Source organism: Silene latifolia, chromosome X, assembly GCF_048544455.1.
Source record: "Silene latifolia isolate original U9 population chromosome X, ASM4854445v1, whole genome shotgun sequence".
Classification (NCBI taxonomy): Eukaryota; Viridiplantae; Streptophyta; class Magnoliopsida; order Caryophyllales; family Caryophyllaceae; genus Silene; species Silene latifolia.
Window position 1 is genome coordinate 37,812,493 of NC_133537.1, and position 23,603 is coordinate 37,836,095.

The 23,603-nt window shown below is 40.2% G+C and overlaps 1 long non-coding RNA gene across 1 annotated transcript; it reads left to right on the plus strand.

Moving 5' to 3' along the window:
- Positions 1-18,793: 18,793 nt before the first annotated feature.
- LOC141623241 (uncharacterized) lies at positions 18,794-22,143 on the plus strand. Its single transcript, XR_012533266.1, has 3 exons — positions 18,794-19,000; positions 19,100-19,157; positions 21,937-22,143. It is a non-coding gene; the product is annotated as an uncharacterized LOC141623241 (long non-coding RNA).
- Positions 22,144-23,603: the final 1,460 nt, after the last annotated feature.

The window sequence follows — 23,603 nt, forward strand, 5'->3', positions numbered from 1 at the left end:
ATTAAACAGAAACATACAAAAAAAAACATGATCTTTGTATGATTTGTTTCACTAAACAATTTTTTTTATTGAGTACTAAAATACAATATGAACCATTGTATACAACTGTTAGGACAAAGCTAAGACTATGACGATGAATACTAGAAGCAACACCCAAAAACTCATTGATGGGGCATATTCTGCACCCGCTGACCGAGTCAACATATTGAGCAAGGTCAAAGATATCCAAAGCAAGTCAACACCTTGGACAGCCTAGCCGACGCAGCCTGTCGGCCTGTCCCTTGGGTCTCGGCCAGGCAACTAGCCAGCCGGGACACACATCCGCGTACTCACATCCAAGACCCCTCGGCATGGAGTCAACAGGGCCCGCCGGCCTGCCATGGGTCCCTCGGCCGAGGGTAGAACAGTCTTTCCACCTGCTCTGCCACTTGGCCACTACGTGACAAAAGGTGAAAGTCTATAAATACTCCTCAACCCTCATTGAGGAAAGGATCCCGAAAATAATCAATTAAACATACTAATCTGGTATAAACTCCTTTATCTCTCTACAATATACGTTGTGCCAAGTAACACACAACTTAATCCCTTTAAGTTTACTGACTTGAGCGTCGGAGTGAGTTCGCTCGGTACCAAGCCGAGCCCTCAGTTTGTTCATTGTTTCAGGAGAGGCCGAAAGGAAGAGTCAAGCTAAGTCATCATTCTACAAGCTTACGTGGTAACAAATCTGCTCCGTAATCACACCCGGAACAATTGGCGCCGTCTGTGGGAAAACCATACTAAAAGCTAGTTAAATCCCTTACAAAAAAAACACAAAACAAAACCCACCCAACAAGCTAAGAAGATGTCAAAACAACAAGAAGTAACTGTGAACGACGAAACTGCATTCTACCAGGATGACACGTTCCCAAATTCTGAGATCGGGCGCTCCCCCACCGGCCGAGTGATTGAGCCGGTGAAGTACGGGATGCCCTCTGAGCCAGAAACACCGATGCCTGCCGGCCAAGTCACTATCATGGGACATGTGGTCGATGCAGAAAAACTGAAGCTACTCCTGGACCTGATGGGTAATACGCCGATCACCCCCGCCGCAACGACGGTGACGGCAGCACACCCACAGGTGAACAGGGCCCATAAAGTGACCCCGAACAACTTGTCCGGGGCAATAGAAGGAGCCCTGCATACTAGGACGCCGGCGGTGCCCGTGGTGCTAGTGGCAGACCGAAGTCCTTCTCCCACTTACAGGAGGACAGCGTCGCCACCACAGCAACGAGGCCACCCCCGAAGAAACGAAGAAAGAAGTCCGACTCTCCAAAGTCGGACAACAAGAAGCCCTTCCCGCCGCGGGGAGAGAAGCCGGACTAGGATTGCGAGGAGCCGATCGCCACGTGTCATTCGGCACGTGGTCAGACAGCCCCTCAGTGCCTACGTCCTCGGAGTCTCCGTCCGACGGCGAAGCCGCGCCCTATCGTACAAAGGGGACGGTGACCCAACCGACCACGCCGAGGCTTTCGAGTCTTACATGTCGGTATGGGAGCGACTGATGAGGTCAGTGCGAGTCTTCCCAACAACCCTTCATGGAATGGCCCGAGTTGGTACAAGGGGCGCCTAATGATTCGGTATCTTCTTTATGCCGACCTAAGAGACAACTTCGTAGCCCAAAGTATTCTTGCAACAAGAGGAGGGCCGTGGAGACATCCGATCTCCTCACTATCCGACAGGGGGAAGACGAGTCCCTCCGGAGCTACGTGAAGAGATTCGACGCAAAAGCTCAGCAGATCCGTGAGCTAAACAGTGAATTGGCCGCCTTCGCACCGATGAAAGGCTGCGAAAGGCGACCTCAAAAATGAGCGATCAAGTGCGAGGTCCTCAACCCGGACTCCGCCGAAGGATGGCGGACCAAGCCGTAAAGGTGGAGGATTACCACAAGACTGGGTAGGCCACGGTGAAGTGGGCACCAAGAAAGGAGGAGCCGTCGGGAGAATGCGATGAAGGTCGCCGTGATGATGTCGGGTACGGCCTGAAAGATCCAACAGAAACGAGCTCGGCGGGCGCGGGGAGTTCGGGACCATACACCCGAAGCGGTACCACGGTCTCACCCCCCGGTCAAATCACCGGCCGAGGTCTTTGCCCGAGTAAGAGTGAAGGGAAGAAATGGCCAAGACCCCCAAGACGAGGGCGGAGGGCGACGAAGCCAGTGCGATTACCACGGTCGGCCGGCCATAAGACCGAAGATTGTCGGCATCGAAGAACGCCATCGAGGAGCGATCCGGAAGGGGGCCCTCAACAAGTACGTAGCTGGGAACCCAGAATCCCGGCTCCGACGGGCGAATAGGAAATCGGTGTTCCGGAGGATAGGAGTGATCCGGTGGTTATCGGAGGTAACGAGAACGGAGGGTCGGCTAATGGGCACAAACGGCACCTAAATGAGCTTTACCAAGCCATCAACTTTGTGCCCACCACAGCGATCCCCGCTTCCACCGTCCCCGATATAACCATCGGAAAGAAAGACTACGAAGGAGTCGTAGCCCCACAAATGACCGACCGACCGGTGGTCCACCTTGACATAGCCAACCACTTGGTTAAGAGGTGCCTAGTCGATACGGGCGCCTACACAAACATCATGTTCAGGGAATGCTTCCTCAATCTCTGAAGATTGAGGACCTGAGCCCCTGTACCAACCCACTATCTGACTTCTCGGGGCCGGCCTGGTACCCACGGGATCAATCAAGTTGCGGTGATGTTTGGCCGGAGGATACGGCCAAAAATGTTTGGTCGAGTTCGTGGTCATTGATGGTTCGTCCGCCTATAATGTTCTCATAGGCCGAGTCACTTTGAGCGAGGCGATCTTTGTAATGTCCATCCGGGCCACGACGTTGATGTATGTCTCGGACCGGGGGGAGGCACAAAAGCTCGTCTCAAAGGACGAAAGACGAAAGTGTCAATGTCAAGTATGCTCGCGGAGAGGGTGTAACATGCAGTCCCTCAAAGTGGCGAAGAAATCAGAGAAGGGGAAGAGCCCATCCTTACGACAGGAGGGTGATCCGATGAGCACCAATAACGTCAGCATGGTCGAGGGGGTCGAGACCGAACAAATAGAAATTGACCCAGGACGCACCGTAACTGTCGGTGTCGGTCTGGAGCCAAAGTTCAGAGCCGACCTCCTAGACCTGCTGAGAAAGAATAAAGACGTCTTCGCATACTCAGCCGCCGAGATGCCAGGCGTGAGCCGAGAGGTGATCGTTCACAAGCTGAACGTACTCTCCAACGCTCGCCCTGTCAAGCAGAAGATGAGGAACTCCTCGACCGAGAAATATGAGGCCATCAAGGCCGAGGTAGACAAACTATTAGAGGCGGGCTTTATCATGCCTTGTACTTACCCTGAATGGCTAGCAAACATTGTAATGGTAAAGAAGTCATCAGGGGGGTGGAGGATGTGTGTAGATTTTACAAATCTTAATAAAGCATGTCCTAAAGATTGTTATCCCTTGCCTCGAATAGATAGTTTAATAGACGCAACGGCAGGCTACACTATGCTGAGCCTGCTCGACGCCTTCTCAGGGTACCATCAGGTATTCATGGCCGAAGAAGATATGCCTAAGTGCGCATTCATCACCATACACGGCACATACATGTATAAAATGATGCCGTTCGGTTTGAAAAAATTTGGCGCACTTACACTTACACTAGGCTGGTGGACAAAGTGTTTCAAGATAAAAAAGGGCGAAACATCGAGGCTTACGTCGGCGATGCTATTGTAAAAAGCAAGTCTGACGGCGAGCACTTGGCCGACTTGAGCGAAACGTTTTGTTCACTAAGGAAATACAAGATGAAACTTAACCCAATGAAATGCAACTTCGGTGTCCGAGCAAGTAAGTTCCTCGGCGTGCTTGTCAGTGCAAGGGGAATTGATGCCAATCCAGAGAAAGTCCAAGCAATACTGGACCTTCCGGAGCCGAGGAATCGAAAAGAGGTTATGATGTTGACCGGGAGAATGGCGGCTCTCGCCCGTTTCATCTCTCGGTCAGCCGACAAAAGCACCCCATTCTTCAAAGTGTTGAAGGGGAATAAAGAGTTCGGTGGGGGGAGAAAGAGCACGGCTTTCGTGCAAGGCGAAAGCTCATCTTCAAACTCTCCCGACCCCTGTCCGGCCGATCTTTGGGGGAGACGCTATATCTATACATAGAAGTTACCTCGGCCACGGTCGACCGTGATCATCGAGAAGAAGACAAGCAAAGCAACACCCAATCTACTTCGTCGACCATACATTGTTGCCTTGAAATAAATTACCCACGATTGAAAAAGCGACCTTTCTTTGTCGTCGTTGCCGCAAGGAAACTAAAACCTTACTTCGACGCACATCCCGTGACGGTCTTAACCGACCAACCATTGGAGAAAGCATTGGAAAAATTTGAACAATCCGCGAGCTCATCAAATGGGCGAAGAGAGCTATCCGGCCGGCATTCAATACAAGCCGAGGCCCTCGATAAAGGGGCGAGGCACTTGCGAGACTTCTGGCCGAGTGCACATATCAAGAGGAACCAAACCCCGGAGTTTGGGAAGTATACACCGACGGGTCCTCCACGGCGAACGACTTAGAGCCGGCATCCTTATCATCGGCCCAAACGGGACGAGTTTGAGTATGCCTTGAAGTTTACCTTCTCGGCCTCAAATAACGAATCCGAATACGAGGCGGTGATAACCGGAGTCGAGCTAGCTAGAGCTGCCGGAGCGGAGCACATTGTGTTGAAGACAGACTCACTATTGGTTACTAACCAAATCAGAGGAGAGTTTGAGGCTCGGGACGACGGGATGGTAAGATACCTGGAAAGGGTAAAAGGCGACACACAAAATTGAAATCTTTCCAAATCCAATGCATTCCAGTGCGAGAACAACCGAGCCGACGCTCTCTCAAAACTTGCCAGTTCTACCATCAAGAATGTCGGTAGGACCGTCTTTGGTGGATATCGGGAATGCTAAAAGCATCACCGAGACCGTCGGCATGGTGGGCGACATAGAAGCCGAGACGACGTGGATGACTCCGATAATGAAGTACAACTGACAAATGAGTTACCGGAGGCACGAGTCTCTCCCGAGAAGATAAGAAGGATCGCCGCAAGGTACTTAGTGTTTGAAGGAGAGTTGTATAGAAGGTACGTAATAAGGCGACTTCGAAATGTATCGGCCCCAGACGCGCAGAGCTCATCGTGAGAGATTCATGAAGGCGTCGTGGACATCACATGGGGGCAAGAACACTAGCCCACAAAGCTCTCCGAGCCGGCTATTTCTCCGGCCTACCATGCTTGAGGATTCCGAGCTTAGACCAAAAAGTGTAAAAATTGTCGGATGCATGCTCGGTGATACACGCACCTTCCCGAGACTTACAACCAGTACTTAGTCCCCTTCCTTTTGCACAGTGGGGGATGGATTTATTGGGGCCATTTCCAACGGCCTCCGGAGGAAGAAAGTACATGATTGTCGCCGTTGACTACTTCACCAAATGGGTCGAAGGCGTCACGGTGCACTGCCAAGACGACGGCGGCCGTAAGAAAGGTGTCTGGGAGAACGTCATAACTCGATTTGGGTTACCCCAAGTCATGGTGTTTGACCACGGCCGAGAGTTTTGGAGTGACATGGTGATGAAGTGGCTAGAAGAGCTCGGTATCAAATTTGCATACTCCTCCCGTCGCCACCCTCGGAGCAACGGGCGGCGGCGGCTAATAAAACAATCCTAAACGGGTGAAAAAGAAAGTTGAAGATCGAAGGGAAGGTGGGTGATGAACTACCGGCGTCCTATGGTCCCTTAGAACCACGGAGAAAGAAGCAACGGGGTACAGTCCATTCCACCTAGTCTATGGGTGCGGCCGAGTCCCGCGATTGAAGCATCGGTGCCAACATTCGGAAGGCAAACCTTTGACCCGATCGAGAATGAGGAAGGTCCGAGAGTCTCCCTAGACACAGTCGAAGAAAGCCGAGACACGGCACGGCTTATCTTGGCGGTATATCAAAATCGAATGAGAAGAGCATACAACAGGAAGGGTCTACAAAAGAGACTTAAGAGTAGGAGATCTAGTCCTAAGAAAGTCACCCACCAACAAAGGAAACATCCATGGCAAAATGACGCCAACCAGGAAGGACCCTACAAAGTGGTTGAAGAAATGAGTAGGGTACATACACGGGCCGACAGACATGGGGGAGTGCCTCTAATGAGCCACTGGAACACCGACAATCTTAGAAAATACTTTGTATAGCGGCGGAGGTGTCCGAGACCGTTGTAGGCACCCCAACGCTTGATTATATCTAATGAAGAATGTTCCAAGTTTTCTATCAAAGTGAAATGTCCCTCCCATAGTCATACCAAGATATTTACAACGCCGAGTCAAAACGTAAACTCGATCACCTCGGCCAAAGCCGGGGTGACGAGGAAACGCGACTTGTCCCACGTGATTGATTCAACATGCTTAGGAACGTATAAGTACGGTTGAGAAACGCAAATCGGACGCCTCGGCAAGGCCGAGAGTGAAAGAGGAAGCGATCAACACGTCTCTGAGATCGTATTTGTCGCGCCGTAACCCCGATTGCCTCGGCCAGGCCGAGAGTTACGGGGACACAACGACCGATACGCTAACATGTTCACAACGGCGGTTGGGAAATGCAAATCTGACTGCCTCGGGCGGTGGAGGAAGCGGCAGACACGCCAACATGTTTAAAAACGTTAAGTACGGTTGAGATACGCATTCTAACCGCCTCGGCCAAGCCGAAGGTAGAAACGAAAGAAAAGCGCTCAATTAATAACGAAGGAAGACAACTCAGACAAAAATGAGAAAAAGACCTCGGCCAAGCCAGAGGCAAAATAAACAAACTCTTCGAAAATGTTTACAGGTAATCTGAGGAAGAAGTCGACAGTAGTCCCCATAGGGATAGCCTAAACACTACCTACCAAAGTTTACAAAAAAGAAGGAACAACAAAAGGGTACGGACATAAGACATGAAGTGCCAAAAGATGGCAGGGAGGAAAGGCTTAATAATTGGCCCCGAGCAGTGAAGCTATCCGAAATGCCGGGTGAACTGGTGACGACCGCCGTCTCCCTATGCTGTTCTTTGCTCGCCATCGGCGACATCGAAAGACATCATCTTTGGTGGGCGACCCGAAGGCGACTTGGCGCCTTAAACCATTGCCTTTGCCTTCTCGGCTTCCTCCCTGGCCGCCTTCGCCTTTTCGGCATGGGTCGCCTTCTCATGACCTCCTCTTTCTCCTTCTTCACCTCTGCCTCCTCATGACTTTCGCCTCTGCAGCCTTCGCCTTACCATCAAGCTTATCATCAAACAGCTCGTCAAATCTTTGCCACGGGAAGGAGCCTTCAGGAAAGAGCTCTCCGATCACTTCCCTGGCGGCTTCTTCGGCCGGAGTCCGGTATTGGGCGCACATGTTAGGGAGGACGATGCTTTGGAGCGTCTCAATGTCCTCCTCCCTCTGGGTGAGGATTGCCTTTGTGTTCTGTGTGACTTCGCTGGGCCGTATACGGGGACTTCCATTCCTCCCTCTTCTTAACGGTGAAGTCGAGGCGACAAGGCTGGTCACGCTCCTCCAGCGACTTAGCGGCATCGGCCTCCGCGGCCTCAACCTTGGCTCTCTCGGCAAGGACCGCCTTTTCGGCGTCCTCCCTAAGTTTTCGCTCGGCAAGGACCGCCTTTTCTGCCTCGACCTTGGCCCTCTCGGCTTCCTTCTTCGCAGCAGCGAGCTCAAGCTCGAGCCGCTCAAGGCGTAGAGGCGACTTGACCATGACCTTTTCTTGCTCCATAATATGATCACCGGCCATGTCGACCCACTTCGCCAAAGCATCTTCCTAATCGGGGCGGGGAAGGCTTACGGGAGGAGGAGATGACGGCGGCATCTTTATCACCGTCTGCGCGGTCGCTTCTCAATAAGCCGTTCGATGGGGACCGATAGACGGCGGCGGTTGATCTACAAAAATGCGGACAAAGCATCCATATCAACATTCATTGACATGCGGAGAGCTTTGTCATCAGGAACGCCTAATGAACCAGCTAAATCTGAGCCACAGGTTAGATCCGTACCAGTCCTGGGCTTCTTAGACAGAGGGTCGGCTGGCCCTATTTCTTTGCCGGCCTCGGTAGAAGTAGCAGTGGCAGTAGCAGTCTCTTTTCTCTTACGTAAGAGAGGAGATTCCTCTGCAACGGTGACCTCCTCATCGGTAATATCGACGACCACCACCGTCTCCTTTTGGATTGCAGGGATTGGAGGTTGATTTGAAGTTGACGCCGTCGCCGCCGAAGACGTTGCTTTTCGCTTTCGGCGCGGCACGTTACCGGCAACCTTCGCCTGGGCCGCCGTCACATCTAGGGCCTTCAACTGGCGATCCATGAGGTCGTTTGGCGCGGGTCTGCGATCACGTGTCTGGGCCTTAGGATGCAAATCAACAACTTTCTTGTCCTTGTCAAGTCCCATCCTCTTGAGGATTTCCTCAGACAGATCCGGGCCAAAACGGTCTGCAATGGAAACGAAGCAAGAGTTAAGTAAAAGAAATAAATCAAAGTTCAAAAACAGAAACATTAAAAGCAGAGATGGGCCTCACACCGACCCCACTCACCCTGTTCGAGGGCCGGTATGAGGCCGACGTGTGAGCGGCTCATCTAAAGAATGATCTGCGTCGGGGGCATCCATCCCTTCGGCGTCCCATCCTTCTCAGCCTCAAACAGCTTCATTGCCCGCCTTTCGTCCTCATTGAGATGGACCCTAAAGGCGTCCATCTTGAGCTTACTCCGGGAGACATATTTCTCACGCTCCCCCCGACTCTCACACCGCAAATTGACACGGTGCTGGAAGGACCGGGGAAGTGGATAATCCTTCGGAACCTCAATGTATACCCACCGCCCCTTCCAGTCCTTACAAGATATAATTTTGGACACGGTAACGTAACCCGGCTCTGTCTACACGCTGTACCACCCCGTGCCACCGGGGATTGATGGTCGAAGATGATGAAGCCGGCGGAACAAGTTAACCGTTGGGGCCTCCCCCTTGAAAAGACAGAGCCACACAAAGCCAACTATAGTCCTAATGGCCAACGGATGCAGTTGGGCCACGGCGCGTTCATGGCTTTAATTATGGCCATAACGTATTCATTCGAGAGGAAACCGGAGCCCATACTCCGGTGTCGATGTATACGCCGATACTGACCCTTGGGAGGGCAACGATCGCCGCGACCTTCCTCGGGAATACCAATTCTATACTCCTGCCAAAGGAGTAATGGTGCTCAAAAAACTCAGAGCCGGAGCAACTGGCGAACTTGTTTGTCCAAGCACGATCAGGACCGATCTTACAGGCGTCGTCGTGGTCCAAGAGATGCGGCCTCTCCTCATTGGAACGAGTCCTTTCAACATCATCACCGTCATCATCAACATCATCATCATCATCCGAGAAATCCTCCAAATGCGATCGTCAACCTCGGGAGAAGGAGACCTAGGGCCCGGACCTTATCGGGATGGCGACCAGCGCCTCCTCTTCATCAAGACGCGACGGGGAGCCCCCGGCGCAGGTTCTTGGGTCCAAAGCATCGGAGAAGACATGACAACAAATACTTAACAAATAAGAGTTGAAAAATTTGTTTGTCTACCTTGGAAAAGTGTTACGCCGAGTAACGCTTTGAAGACTAGATATAAGTTTCGTCAAAGAAGGCTAGAAAGAAGAAATTTTTTGAGAAAATGAAATTTTGGTGGCCAAAATCCCAGGCTAACTGCTCTATTTATAGAGCAAAGCCCATGAAACGGACCAATCAGGGCAAAGCCCATGAAGCGTCAACCAATCAACGCCGAGCCACGTGTCAAGCATGCAGCCATGGAATGTCAATCGACAAACAGTTACAAAACTTCTTCAACACGCTCCTTGACAGAATGCCAATCGACGTATCTTCTTCAACACGCTCCTTGGTATCTACTTGCCAAACGGCCCGCCGTTCAACCAAGCTTGGCAGCACCGGCTGGGGGCAATCAAAAGCACACGGCACTCACAACCTCGGTCTCGGCCAGCGCCATTTTCTTTTCCACATTTGATGCCCTTTACACATCCATGTGGAGGGGGGATACGGTACGGCCTAAGCAGAACCAAGCCGAGGTAGAAGAAGCGGGCGTAGAAATTTTTACTTGCGCGGAATACGCTCAACACTCATCGAAGGTCCATACCACGGCATAGACTACTGGCGGGGGCAAATTGATGGGGCATATCGCACCCGCCCGACCGAGTCAACATATTGAGCAAGGTCAAAGATATCCAAAGCAAGTCAACACCTTGGACAACCTAGCCGACGCCTTGCACTGTCGGCTGTCCCTTGGGTCTCGGCCGAGTAACTAGCCGGCGGGACACACATCCGCGTACTCACATCCAAGACCCCTCGGCATGGAGTCAACAGGGCCCGCCGGCCTGCCATGGGTCTCTCGGCCGAGGGTAGAACAGTCTTTCCACCTGCTCTGCCACTTGGCCACTTGGCCACCACGTGACAAAAGGTGAAAGTCTATAAATACTCCTCAACCCTCATTGAGGAAAGGATCCCGAAAATAATCAATTAAACATACTAATCTGGTATAAACGCCTTTATCTCTCTACAATATACTTTGTGCCAAGTAACACACAACTTAATCCCTTTAAGTTTACTGACTTGAGCGTCGGAGTGAGTTCGCTCGGTACCAAGCCGAGCCCTCAGTTTGTTCATTGTTTCAGGAGAGGCCGAAAGGAAGAGTCAAGCTAAGTCATCATTCTACAAGCTTACGTGGTAACAAATCTGCTCCGTAATCACACCCGGAACACTCATCAATAATCTTTGTAATATTGATCACACATTTTTGGCTCCAAGAAAAACCTGCATAACCAGCATAAGACGGTCAGTAATGAGGTCAATGTGAAATAATAATTATTGAATCAGTCTGAATTCACAAAAAAAACGCTCGAGTAAGGAAAACATGTTCATCATAAAATTTATATAGTTATAATAAACTATAACACATTAACTCAAAATGACAAAAAATACAAGTAATTAATACTACAAGTATTAGAATAATAATATATTAAACTTGTTTTGCTACCCGTGAAAATCATGGGTTATCTATGAATGTCCTTTGGCAATTTTCTAATTTATTATTTCTTTTAAATTCAATAATTTGATTGTTTCATACTCGCCAATTAATAGTTTGCCCACTTTATTGCAATTGTATACGAAATTAGTTTTTATACCCGTGCATTAGAATTGGATTTGTCGCGTATGTATTTAGCAATTTTTTTTCTTTATGACTAATATAGATATTTTTTTATATTACAGGAAAATGAGTGTTAATTTAACTATGACGGCTTTGTAGGTATTATATCTAAAATTTAGTATAGAACTTATAACATTTTTCTTCTCAACATTTTGGGATTTGTATAGTCCATATATCATATTGAAAAATTTAATTGAAGCTTGTCGTTTATTGATGAGACCGTGTTCTTTTATATAAATCAGATATATTAGAGGATAAACAAATTCATTCGAATAAGAATGATAATTGCAAGACTACATTCTTTAAAGTAGAGTTACTAATTACTAAATTAGTAAAATTACCATGAAGTGCACTTTATATATAGAATTGGATTGATTTTGTAAGTGACTTAATGAAATGAAAAATGTGTTACTTTATTTATCAAGCCATTTTCCTTCTTAAGAATTAAATAAATATATGTATTGATAACAATTACGCTAATTTATTGCCAAATTGACGGGAAAAAAATATATCGAAATAATTATATAATATTAAGTATAAAGCTATTACTAATATTATCAAATTTATTTATTATATAGAGGTTATAGTTCAGTTGATTAGTCCAATATTCAAACTTATTTTATGCTCATATATAATTTTTACGTGATTTACCATTTTATAAGTGATTTTTTTTCTATAGTATCGATTGTCGAAAGTTTTATTTATATTGAATATGAAAATTATTTGTCGTTAAGCATAAACTAAACAAAATGTAAAACTAAATATCTTGACAAATCATTATACAAATAAAAAACACTATAGGTAAACATAATCATAGTCTTTATTACATAAAAAATTATATGAATTTACAGCAAAAAAAATAAAATTAGCATTAAAAATGGTTTTTTTTGTACGAGCATAAAAAATGGTTGATATGCATGATTAATCAACTATATTAGTAGAATCAAAAGTTAAGTCTTATATGTAGATCCGCTTCTTACTTATACCACGATCATTGAACATGATGTTGCTTTCCAAAAGTCAACTGAAAATGAAATTAGCATAAACGAAATTAATAGAGATTCAATTTTTCAAAAGATTATGTATGATTCAAAAAAATCAAATTCACACGAGGAAATAGGTTCAATAAAAACTATTATGTAACAATATTATCTTTCATCTTGATCAAGAGTAAGAACCTCTTCTCGTTCTAAATTTTTGTAGCTCCTTCATTAGTAATTCACCTGCAACCAAATAATTTATATTTAAGTCAATAACCTCTCTAAATAATTTTCTGAAATATCAATAAAAACAATTTACAGTAATAAACTACGAAAGATGGAAATTTGCAGCGAAATCAAATAAATAGGAGTATTAGAAATTAAAATTAGTGACCACTTTTGTATATGTGAATATTGTTACCATTAGACACTATTTATACATAAATTTGTCCACTTTGATTAAGGAGTAAATTAGTTACGTTTGGTATTCCTTAATCAGTGGCGGATTTTAGTACAGTTGGGCCTGGGCCCGGCCCACCCTAAAGTTTGGGCGTAATTCCGTAACTAACGAGGCCTCGTATACTATTTAACCAAAAAAATATTGATCGCCCACCATACAATTGTTAGTTATGGAGTAGCTTTTAGATAGAAAGAAAAAAAAAAGAAAAGCAATTGAAAAGTTATCAGACCCTCACACCTATTCTACTAAGGCTAGAGACTTAGATTAGTAATACTTGATTAGAATAATTGATTGATTGTCAATTTGTCATTCAGTTTGTTTTTGCTAGTCTATATAATAACATAAAAAGGCTTCTTGAGCCTCTTTTAAACCGCCATGTGTCATACTCTAAGTGTGTGCCACCTATGATACCTCCATATACAGTCAGCAGTTTACTAATTTTTTTTTTCTAAATAAAAAAAAAAGAATCGGACAGGTGCTTGGTTTTCTTTTGCTTCACTTCTCCCGTAAAACTATACGTCTTCGCACAAAAAAAACGGCCCAAAATTTAATTCTCCACTAAATACCCTCATCTTGATTACCAACTCATGTTACGTATTCCCTCATTATTAATCTGTACAAATAAACCGCATGTTCTGCATATTGACATCCATTCATTTTCTCATTCAAAATCATAGAATAATTGTTCAACGTGGTTCTACAGATAGTATAGGAGCAACTATTCTAACGACATGCAAAAACTACGCCCTGCATCAGTACTCGCCATTTATACGAGACGAAACCACAATTCGTCACATGTTCCTACCATTAGAGTGCTTGGTTTGAAAACTTCTTCCTTGTTTTCGAATTTGCAATCAATTGTTTGATTTATAATTTAAAAGATTAATTAGTTGATCAACAATGATATGTTGATGCAATCGGAAATTGGCTTAGTGGATCGGCATGTGTGCCACTGGTATTTGAAAGGGGCTTTGGACTTTGGAGGGTGTTATTGCTACTTAAGCTTGCTACAATGTACCCATGACACATTTCTTTTAATTTCTGCAGGATTATAAGGCGTGCGAACTATTATTTAGACAAGACGGGATGGGGAAGCATGAAACCTCCACTTTTTATAAGATGTTATATACATGTGCGTAATGCGTTCTTAACTTCTTATTACGGAATTACAAAGTATCTCTTATAATAAACCACTATCAGCATTAATTTGCTTGTCAGTTTAACATTATATTTGTAATTTGATATGACACAGATTAAAGGCGCATTTATGAAAAAGATGAAGCCTCGGACTTGGCCGCTTATAACTCATGATATAAGGTCCCTTCTTCTCTCTTTATCTACCTTTCTAAGTATGTTTGTTTGGTTTAATTTTCAGATTCATTATCTTTTTGTTACTTTCTTTCTACTCTGCATATAGTTTTCCCATGTGAATTTCTCTTTATGTGGTGTATGTCTTCAACCTGGATACTATCACCCTGCCACAGTCTATTTAGCTGTTTTCTCTGCCCATGGTTCATGTTATTTAATTTGTTTTACTTATATATACTTATCATATGTTGATCATTGTTTCTAGGAAATTAATAGGCGGCATTGCGGCAAGCATAGAGCTTAATCCCATGTGTGACCTTTTAACATCTCGACATCCTAGATTAGTAACATTTTGTTTTAGAATTGAGTTTCAGAAAATGCTTTAAACTTCAACCATAAAACTTTGTATACTCATTTAAAATTGGTTTCTTACGTTAGTTTTCTCATGCATTGTGCGCAAAGTTCAAACCCCAAAGTGCAAAAATGTAGGCGCTGATAACTTAACATTCAACTTATGGGACAAAAATATACATGGATCTTCGACATTCCAGGAGCAATAAATCTAGCACAAAGGTGCTTTGACAAAAAAACTTTATCTTACAATCGGGTTGATTATCCAGGGGAAAAAAAACACAAATACTATTTTTCCCTAAAAAGTCTACACCATCGACTCAGGTAAAGTTCAGCGACAACAACGAAATATATGCTAAAGAAACACAGATCAAGAGCCTAGACGAACTACTACATATGGAACTACATATGGAACTTAAAGGTTTGACAACTAATTTGGTTTGTTAAACAGTTTCAGCCAAAAAAACATCAATACTTCCCCTTACTACCCAAAAAAAAAAAACAACACACACACAACAAACACCCCCTAAAGAAGGTAATTCCGCCACTACAAATGCCACCAACCAAAAAAGATCCGTGAATTTCACGGGCAACCGAACTAGTTCTCATATTCCAATGTTCTTGTAATTTGCTAGTTCTTTTTGTTTTCCAATGTTCGTTTTATTCATTGGGTGCTTATTTAAGACTACATTATTCATTTTAGGCTTAGAACGGCTCAAGTATCATAACAATTGTATATATAAGACAAATGATATTGATACTTGACCTGTTTTAAGCTTAAGACGGATAATATTATCAGAGAAACTTATTGTTTATTCATATATTCTTAGTTTTTCACTGTGATTTGTATTATTATGTTAGATTACTTGAAATTTCTCAAGAGTTCGTTTAAGAGAGAAATGGTGAAATCTTTTAGTATAAAATCTATTGGTGATGATTTCAATTCGCTTAAAGATCCTCAGTGTTATTTAATGCATAAGATTAATAGCTAATAATTTTTTTAAAGTAAAATAATTTTTTCCATAGACATTCTTACTTTAAGAGGTCGAGTTACATATACTTTTTTAGTCTATTTAATATAGATACTAGTTTAGACCTTGTGCAATTAATGCACGGTATATAGAGTTTTTTAGTTTTAGCATTGAGTAATGTGCTGAAATGTAGTTTAAAACAAAAAATTTTTTATACCATAAAGCTAGTGATTTTAATTTAAATTCTCTTTTTTTTTTGTCACGAAATTAATAATAGCGATTTACAGTTTTGTTTTATATGTAGTATGAGTCAAGTCGTTCTCAAATAATAGCATCAATAAAAATTTAGCAAATTATAATTTTATATAATTTATTTATATTTTAATTAAGAGATTATAGTTTAGATATTAGTGAAAATAATATAATTTGATAAAAATATTAACTTTATTGAAAACATAATTTAATAAAATAAAATATAATTATTAGTTTCTTTATTTAGTAAATGGCCTTAATTGTAATTATCTTCCTTATTTAAGAAGATGCTTTTGGAGGGAAAAAGTGTAGATCCACCACTTTTCTTTTAGTAGATATAAGGGAAGCTAAATTTTATTTATATCTAAAATATGTTGCAATTTTTTTTCCGGTCCACCCTCTAAAATTTTTGAAGATCCGCCACTCTCCCTAATAACTTTAATGTTGAAGATAAAATGTTGGAATATTAAAAGTTACAATTTATGTGGATAAATTCAATATATTACTATTGAGAGAAGAAAGACAAAAAGTATGCTAAAAGTTATTTACTTCACCTATTAACTTTCCCATTAATATCCACTTTATTTTTTAAATGACTTGTGGAATATAATAATAATTTTTTTTTTTAGATAAATACTTTTTAAATAACTTATCTTGGCACGAGGCGATTAAAAATTGTCTTTTAATTATATTTTATATGCATACTATTTATACAATATATTTTTTCACTTATGATTAAGGAATAATTTAGTTATTTTAATATTCATAAGCACTTTAATGTCGAAGATAAGATATTGGATAAATTCTAAAACTTATTATTGAGAGAATAAAGGTCAAAAAAGTATTAGAAGCTATTAACTTTACCTATTATTCTTCCCCTTTAATATTTTTTTTAGATAACTTGTGAGATTTAATAATATGTTTTTATGTTTTAGATAAATACTTTCTGAACAGCTTATCTTGGCAAGTGACGCAAAAAAAACTATTCAAGTTAACCTTTAAATTATATTGTATATATAGATGTATATAATAATTTAATGAAGTTGAGGAAGTTTATAACAAAAAGAAATAGTTGCATATATGGACGATGATAAATTAAAGTGATGTGATTTTTATTTGTCGTTCAATATATTCTAACAATAAACGCCAACATTTTAAATTTAGTATGTATTTTGATTTGTTAATTGTTGATTTTTTTAAAAATTAAAAGGTCGAATTTTATTCTTTATTATGCTATTTAAAAACTTAATACGCATTTAATGTTTGCAAATTTACTATTTTTTTTTTGTTTTTTCTTTTCTAAATAATGGTGATGAGGTGGTTTGGTAGAATTGCGTCAAAAGTGAATTTGTGTAGTTGGTGGTTTTGGATTGTCTTTTTATATTATTTATAGATTTTTAAAAATTAGAAGGTCGAACTTTATTCTTTATTATGCTATTTAAAAATTTAGTACGCATTTAATGTTTGCAAATTTACTAGTTTTTTTTTTTGTTTTTTCTTTTCTAAATAATGGTGATGAGGTGACTTGCTAGAATTGCGTTAAAAGTGAATTTGTGTAGTTTGGTTGTTTTGGATTGTCTTTTTATATTATTTATAGATGTATTTTGATTTGTTAATTGTTGAATTTTTTCAAAATTAGAAGGTCGGACTTTATTCTTTATTATGCTATTTAAAAACTTAATACGCATTTAATGTTTGCAAATTTACTATTTTTTTTTTGTTTTTTCTTTTCAAAATAATGGTGATGAGGTGGTTTGCTAGAATTGCGTCAAAAGTGAATCTGTGTAGTTTGGTGGTTTTGGATTGTCTTTTTATATTATTTATAGATTTTTAAAAATTAGAAGGTCGAACTTTATTCTTTATTATGCTACTTAAAAATTTAGTACACATTTAATGTTTGCAAATTTACTATTTTTTTTGTTTTTTCTTTTCTAAATAATGGTGATGAGGTGACTTGCTAGAATTGCGTCAAAAGTGAATTTGTGTAGTTTGGTTGTTTTGGATTGTCTCTTTATATTATTTATAGATAGATAGATATAGTCGGTACATTGTGATCAATTGGTTTCTCCGTTTTTTCATTCTTCGACATTTTTTTATTTTTCGACTTAAAGATAATAGAGGTTGAAATATTTCTTGTCAAATTGCCATGATAATTTTCTCCTTATGGTTAAAATCATATCGTGATAAATAACATCTGGAGTCATATAAAATTTTTAGAAAATTGAAGATCAGAATAGCATTATATTATTTACATAATGCTTCTTTATAGTTAGACTTGTATGTAAACTATTTAGAGTTCTAATTAATATGTAGAAAGTGTTTTGTGTTTTGTTGTTTACTTTATTATCAACCACCATTTTTTTATGAGTCGGAATAAACGAAGTTGTTAAAACCACAAGTGTGAGCAATAATGTATTAATATAGATAATAATTTATTGTTTGAATGGACAAAAAGGGGAAGAAGATGGTTGTATAAAGTTAAGGCCGAGGCCTAGGCTGAATCGATCTTGAGATACAAAAGATTAGAATCCGAATATAAAATTTGATTATCATCGCGCTCATTAACAACGTTGCCGAGTGTTAACCTTCATAAATTTAAACTCCTATTAAAATCCATATAAGAAAACAGTAATACCATAGCATCTTTAGCCATAATTTTTATATCCGATATATGTACTTGTATCAGATACATCTTCTGCCATTACATAGTAAAGGCCAATTCACTTCACCAATGTTGTAATTAACAAAGTAAACCATTATTGTTTAAATGCTCTTAAATGTTTTTTTTTCATATATAAAAAGTACAAGTGCATAATGTAACACCCGCGAATTTCTCATTCCGACATTTAAAATTTATTTAACCGTTCGATTACTTTGTTTTATATTTTTCAATTATTTAATTTAATTAATCTCCTTTTGAACATAAATTTTATAAAAGCTACATTTTCACAAGCTTGTTTATATGAAATAAATATTTTTGTCGGATAATATTAATAGCGACAATAATAATAATAAAGCTCCGTCTTAAATTATAGTAGGTTTAAGGCGAATTCCTGTCTAACAAAGACCGTCACATTTTCATATATGAGGCTAAGTTTAATCGTGGACCAATCTAAATTTGACAATACACATACCACTCACCTCACACCCACACTACTTTTAAATAATAATAATAATAATAATTATATTATTATTATTATTATTATTATTATTATTATCCGTCCCCACCCCCCTGCTTCTTCCCCTTGCTTTCTTCGAATTATCAGCAACACCACCAATCTCACGGCAAACAAAAAGCAAGTTTCCAAACACCATTTTCGTCACCTTTAACCGCAGATCCCGCCCCTATTTCTCAACCGAATTCGATAATTTTTATACCATCCTCTTCCCCTTTCCTTCCTCCTCCTTTCAAGGTAATAAAGTCTCATTTTTGTGACAGTTTCGTTTTTCGCCGTCTTATAAAAGTGTCGTCTTTTAGCTTCTTTATCCTGTTTTCTTACTCTCTGATGAAGGATTTGAAGACCCGGAGCAGTTTGAGTCGGAAATCGTGCTCGTTGAGGAAGTTATAAGGTAACGGTGATAGGTTACTCGACAAAAATGTCGAAATTCCGTCTTATATGTCTTTTTTTTTTATGTCCTTATTTGATAAAGTTTGGTTGCTATATGTGGGCGTGAGGGTGTTCCAATTTGATGAAATTTGAATATTAAAGGCGATTGTTGGGAAGTTCACCTCTTTTATTATTTTGATCTATGATTTCTCTAAGTAAGTCAGATGTTTATATGCCATGTTTAAGTTTAATCATATGCTTATCTTGCCTGGACCTACTGTGAAAATAATCCAATTGAACCTTCTTATTTCTCGTTTCCTACTGTTGCTTCTCGCTTTTGGCCCTCATAAAATGCATTGTTAACTCCTCAGTCCCCACCAAAATTATGGCAATATGCCACTCTGACATTTTCACTTTTGACAAATCAAAAGCTTCTAATGGAGGCACGCATTATGGGAATTTCCTATGGACTCGCCAGTTGAACTTGTTTTTCACTGAATGATTTAGGGGCAGTTTACTCTTTAGGTATTTAGCTGAAATTGGGAACGATTTTTGTGGTCTTTCGAGACTGTTTTTAGTCGTGGAAATGGTACCTTGTTGGGACCAGTTTTGGTGCTTAAAAAATGCAGGTTTTGAGACGATTACATGTTGAGTTTAGGGGACTGGTTGTATGTGTTTCTAGGACTGTTTTGGGACGGCTTATCACTCTGTTTTGGGACAGTTTCATGGACATTTTGGTGCTGTTATGGGACTGTTTTGAGACAGAAAATGCAGTGTTCTTAGATGTTATACACGGCCTGTCCTTGGACAGCCGTGAGGGGTGCTTGGGGGCCTGTGATTGGCTCGATATTCGGGTGGTTATGGCTACTTTGAGCTCTGTTTTTGGACGGGTAGAATGCTTTCTGGGAGTGTTTATAACATGCTTGGGCTGAGGAATTATAGTGCTAAAAATGTTGGTTGAATGCGTAAACTATTGAACTTCCGTCTTAAGTATATGTTTGAATTTTCTCGCTTTTACATGTTCTCTTTTCAATGGGTACGGCTGTTCTGGATGGTGATACCTATGTCTTACTCATGCTTAGAATTTCCGTCTTAATTTGTTTCCAAAAGAGGTGTTTGTGACGGGTGTGTAAGGACCAAAGTTTGGGTTGTTTGGAGTCGTGATGATGGCTGGTTGGCACAGGTTTTTTTGGGCAGAAATACGGACTGTTTTGGGATAGTGAATGAGTGGTCGAAATGGGCTGTTTTGGTCAGCTAGAGGGTACTCGAATAGGCAGCTTTAGATGGCTAAAATGAATGCTTGGGACGTGTTTATGAGAACCCAAACATGGGCTGTCTCGCACTGTGATGGTGGCTGGTTGTTTGAGGTCGTATAAGGGGCTGTCCAAATTGCTCATTTGAGTCGTGGGTCGAGTTTATTTTGGCGCAAGTGTGGTTCTTTTGATTGATCTAAATTTCGTCTCGTGTTTTATATGATATAATTCGTTAAATATCGTTCATTTATATATTTTTCTCACATGAATTATAATTGTGGAATTCATTATTTTGATTATTTCATTTATATAGAAAATGACATGTTTTCATTTTAAGATGAGTCCAATTTGATTATTTATGTTTTATAAGTAATAAATGGTCTATCTTTCATTGGTGTCATTTATAATTCCATTCTTGTTTTGCCCTTTATAAATGGTTTGTTTGCATTCCTTTACATTTTTATTCAAGTGACAAATATTTAAGAAATGGGTTACTTATTCATATTCACGAATATAATTTGGCCTGAAATGTCTTACTATCGACTCATTACATTATTAGTCTATTTCCAAGTTGATTCGTATCGCTTGGTTGAGTCGTATTCTGGTGATAATGCCTTTATGCTATACCGTATTGCTTGACTTATCTTTACGCCTCTTTCGGACTGTCCTGCCGATTGTGGGTTTAGCTCATATCTTCCGCCTCTTTCGGACTGTCCTGCCGATTGTGGGTTCTCGATTTCCGATCTGTCTTCGAGTCTTGGATGCCGACTGTTCTGCTGCATGTCGAATCGGGAACTGTGCTGTCCCGAGAGTCTGGCCAGATTTAGACTAGGACTAGGACTAGGACTAGGACTAGGACTAGGACTGTGTCTTAGGGAGTACCATTGTCGTCCTACCATTGGAATTATATATTTCTATATGAGTAGTAAAGGTCTTGCTTGGTTATAGAAATTGGTATTTGTCTTTCAAGGTAAGAGTTATGCCTTGTGTTGTCTGTCTTGCTCCTATCGGATACTAGGGGTGAGCTATAAGCCCTCTAGTTGCGATATGATCGTCGGGATTGATGCTCCCATCCGTTCTTATGGTGAGATGCAAGCCATAAGTATGAATGTGACATTAGTAGCCACGTCCCGTGCAATGTTTGCTAAGCGGTTTTCCAAATAATGACTACGGTTTCTATTCTTGTAATTTGCATTGATTGATCCCTTACTTAACTGTTTTACATGATTCAGATTCTAATCTCATATCTATGATTGTAATTCCTCGAAATGCATGCCTTTGCATAAATGACCGTATTCTTATCTTTCATATTTATTAATTATTTTACATGAATAATGAGTCTCCATCATGCTAATATTGATCTATCATATTCCATCTCATTTAATTGACATGTTTAAATATATAAATTTGATGTTCATATCTTTTGTAAGTATATTACATGATTCATCTAATTGGGTTCTTTGTTGTGTTCATTTTGACATTTTGTGGCTGGGAGAACCTTGAGTTACTCCCCACTGACTGTGACGTTCATGTTTACATGAATGACAGGTATTAGGTTGTGCATTCATGGGGTGAAGACATGTGTGAGCTAGCGAACACTTTGGCCTAGTAGTTGGTTTTTTTTTAGGATTGTTTAGACTCACCTTTTATTGTATTGTCATTCGAGGGATATATTTTCCCTCACTTTGACTATCACGTTTGTATAATTTAATCTTTATTTCCGCAATCTTTATTTATGTTTTGGATTTTAATGAACTCGCGCTTTAAATTTTAAAAGTTTCAAAAATCTCCTATTTTCCGCTTAAATTTATAAGTTATGTTTTCCGCGTTATCGCGGGGTGTCACACATAACATATAAAGAGTCAATTAATAATAGTAAAACATATAACTTCGAAGCGATGCCAATATTTTAATTGAAAAACTATGTTTTCATCTAAGTTGGTCAATTTCTATTCAACATCCTGTACTTTGGTCACGTTATATATCACTTTGTAACTAATTATAATTACATGACAATAACACAATGAACATAACTTACAAATTTTTGCTTTCACCCATACATCCATGATTGGTGTGAGTTATGATGACCGGTCAAATTTTTACATTTAACTTCCATTTCCTTAGAATGATCTATCGTTTAAATAAAATAAATGACAATTATTTTGGAATAAATAATAACGGTAAAATGAAAAAAAAGGGGTGTAATAGTTGATTAGGCACGAAACATGAGATATAGTCTTTTTTTGAGGTATGATGATCAGTATAATTTTCATGCTTAGTTATTGTTTAGTTTTGAATGGATCTATCGTTTAAATAATATAAATGACAACAATTTGTAGTAAGATAATCATGGTAAATGAAAAAGCGGGTGTCATATGAGATTGGACACAAAAATGAGACGTGGTCCATTTTTTAGGGGTATAAATATATAACGTATCTATCTAGGTATTTATATAGGATATTCGACTATAGTCTAATATGATAATTTATACCCCCATAATTTTACAAGAATACAAGCGAAGATATCTATTAATTGTCACTCTCATAGAAAATCAACAATTACAAAGTTCGTGTTTTGAAAGAAGATTAAATAAATTTCAATATCCATCATTAATGTATATTTTTATTCTAAAATTTTTTCCATTCTTCAAAACTAACGTCCATAAATTTTATAATTTGATTACGTAGAAATTTAAAAAATTTCAGAGAGAAATTGGAAGATTGAATTTATTAATTGTGTAAAAACTAAATTTACCTGTGCATGACATTGTTAGTTAGCCAAGCCTATGACTTTAACAAAACGCATTCATTACCGCCTACACAATATTAGAAAAATAAAAAACAACACGCGAATTAGTAATTGATCATACGAAATTCAAGAAAATCAAACAAAATACTCAAAAATTTAACCCACATGAATATTTTAGAGGAAACAAAGAAACAATCTTAGATAGGAGAGATGATATAATGCTAATTTGGAAGTTGAATGATGTACATTAAAATTTAGTGACATCAATATTAATTAAGAAAATTGTGTGTTTTTTTAGCGACTAATTCTTTTCAGATGAAAGCAAGGAGATGAAGGGTTATGGACTTATGGTCTTAGGAAAATGAGGGTTTACTGCTCTTAAAACTTTTGGATGATTAAATGCATAATTATTGTGGTTTTTTTTTTGTTTTTTCTTTTTCTTTTGTACTATATGTTTCCTTTCTCC